Below are 208 nucleotides of genomic sequence, written 5' to 3'. Positions count from 1 at the left end.
CCTCGTGTAAGAATTTACAGATACATGTATATCTGATTTCTAAATTAGCTTTTCTTCGGCTCATTAACCAAGAGTGAAAATATTTACTTTTCTTTTTCCTCGTCTATTTTTTTTATAATTATTATTTTCCGTTAGGGATGTACACTTCTCATTTGATTTGCTGGGAGAAGTGCGTGTAGAAATAGAAGCGAAAATATAGTTAACTGAG

General features: G+C 31.2%; 1 protein-coding gene across 1 annotated transcript in view; it reads left to right on the top strand.

Moving 5' to 3' along the window:
* LOC119585724 (ubiquitin carboxyl-terminal hydrolase Usp2-like) overlaps window positions 1-208 on the top strand; it is a gene marked incomplete in the record, with an annotated part of 125661 nt that overhangs the window by 117365 nt on the left and 8088 nt on the right.

Source organism: Penaeus monodon, chromosome 20 (assembly GCF_015228065.2).
Source record: "Penaeus monodon isolate SGIC_2016 chromosome 20, NSTDA_Pmon_1, whole genome shotgun sequence".
Taxonomy (NCBI): domain Eukaryota; kingdom Metazoa; phylum Arthropoda; class Malacostraca; order Decapoda; family Penaeidae; genus Penaeus; species Penaeus monodon.
The sequence above is the reverse complement of the archived record's forward strand: the minus strand, read 5'-3'. Positions and strand labels throughout refer to the sequence as shown.